The following is a 2,580-nucleotide window of genomic DNA, read 5'->3' on the forward strand; positions in this document are numbered from 1 at the left end:
AGGTGTCTTATCTCTGCCATCATTTTCTTTCCTGTAAGTTCTCCCCTTACAGCTTCCTTTGAGTTAACTCTATGCATTCAAGCAGGATAATATTACCTAGATAAACTGATGTGCAGATGATATTTATAACAAAATACAGATATTGCCCCATTTTCCACACAGCCCTTCTGCCCAGGCATGCACAGGGACTGTTTAGTCCTTAGGTCTGTGAAGCTGCACATCACCTCAAAGGGGAAGGAGAGGATATGGGGCTATGGCCCCCTCTGCACATGTGAGATCTCAGGAAAGGCCTGTCCATTGGTGAGTTACAATCCTTCCCCAAAGATTAATTTTGGGCTGTGAGACTCTGCACCATGATTTTACTTGAGGCTGTGGAAGGCTTCCACAACCTAACCTTTTATTTGCAAACAAGTAACTACACTTGGCCAGACTTTCTAATTGACTATCAAACTTTAAAGAGATGGGGCTGGACAACAATGTGATCTTTACTCCTGTGTTTCTTAGGACAGATACGCCAAGTCACAAAGGTTGGCAGATACCCATATATGGATTTTGGACCAGCCTATAACAAGGATATGGACCAGTCAGCAAAGTTCAATTCTATTCAAAGAACTATTCTGAAGCCAAATCTGAATTTCTTCAGAGTTCAGCTGAAAGCAAAGTCAGGTCAAGGGATTTGATTCATCAACTATTTTAAACACAGAAATTAATTATAACACTCTAAATACATGTTAGGAGAGATATAGCTGAATATCTATATGTATGAAGATAGTAGATAAGGTGCCAGTCGATGGCACGCAAGAAAACGTGCCATTCTTCATGAGTTTTGTAGGTCCAATAAAACTTCTTGTTATGCACTGAAAATAGCTTCCATCATGCAGCTCTTTACACAGAGCTCTCAGCAATATGCAAACACAAGAAACTGGTAGCATGAAAATCTGTGATTAGATTTCAGGATAAAACAAAACGACCTCCCTGTCTCCCATTTGACTATGTCTTTTACAAACTATTTTCTGAGGCCCTGAATCAGTTCACTAATGATTCACATTTTAATTCAAAGTATGGCAATATTCAAGGACTCAGCCCATTGGTTAACAATTAACTAAGCTTGTTTCAGGTCATTACAATTTCTCCAAAAACAATTAAGATGTCTGAGATGATATTTATTCTAAACCTCTTAAATCAAGAATCTGTTTTTGCAGCCTGAAATATCTACTCTGATTACCAGTAAACGTTTGAATATATAAACACTGCCCTGATTTGAAAGCCTTCTCATGATCAAAAACTCATTTGCAACCTTAGGGCTTGTTATATATATATTAATAATCAAAAGGTATCTTTTCAAAATGTCTCCTTTTCTATGAAACCTGCATAGCAATATTTTCAGTAATAGTCTACTGTGAGTAAATACTCATCCCCATTCTATGGGATCAAGTCTGTTCTCAGAATTTGCCATGGGCAATCTGGTTTAACCTTTGTCAGTTTCTGACTTAATCTCAGCTAGTTTTTGTTCCCACACTGGCAGATTTTTAGCATGTGTAATTCTTTATCCATTTTCACACCAATATCTATGACATTTTCATTAATGCTCATCCCAAGTTCCACACTTCCACAATACTTTATTTTGAGGTTTTGAATTTACTTGTGCTGTATAAAATCCATACATAACTGTGTTGCTTTTGTGTCACCATGGTAATAGACATTATCCTTTCCTTGGTTCTTTGAAATCCTTCATAGGTAAGAAGGATTTTGTTTTATTTTAAATTATCTGTATATTCTTGTATGTTACATTAAATATCCTCCTAAAATTAAATTTTTCCTATTAATTTTGAATGTAATCTTAATTCAATTAGTATCTAGAGTCCATAATAGAAATCATACAGACACTGTCCCAGTAAAGTGTTCTTCTTTTTCAATTTGTCTCTAATTGTGGCTGTGTTTTGTGCTTTGATGTTCCTACATAGTCTGCAAAGTGGTTCCTAAAATTGTTTAAAATGGTGTTTCTTAATCTCTTTTTAACAGTGTGTATTGTTTGAACATATTGTATTTTTTAGAAAAGTCATAATTTTCATTTATAGTAGTGTGGTTTTTGCTGCCTTGCACAGTGGTTTTTTTTATATGGAGGTAGAGCTAAGTTATGATCATGCAATAATCATCTAGTTTCATCAATTTGCTGTAATAAGTGATGTGAATGATTTAGGAAGTAACATTTTGTCCTCTGTTTTTAGAATAATCCAGCATGAGTGAAAAGGCACTGTGCTTGTATTTTTGTTATATTTTCTCAATTAGAAAAAAACAAGTTCCTGACTGCCTTTGATCACTAGTATACACTACAAGCTATTGTACTTTTCAGAAGAATAGGGCAGTTCAGCTCATGTTCAGCTAAATTTCCATTTAGGTAATTACCATGGTTGAAAGTGAGCTGGTACGGGCCAGTACTCCGTACCGGTAAGAACCCGCACCGGTCCATACCCAGCCCACATTAAAGCACTGCCACGGCAGCGCTTTAATGTCCCTGCCCCTTTTGCCTCTCCTGTCGGGGGTCCTGCTGTTAGGGTCCATACCGGCAGAGCCGCCGAC

Source organism: Terrapene carolina, unplaced genomic scaffold, assembly GCF_002925995.2.
Source record: "Terrapene carolina triunguis isolate 2854851 unplaced genomic scaffold, T_m_triunguis-2.0 Scaffold211, whole genome shotgun sequence".
Lineage (NCBI taxonomy): Eukaryota > Metazoa > Chordata > Testudines > Emydidae > Terrapene > Terrapene triunguis.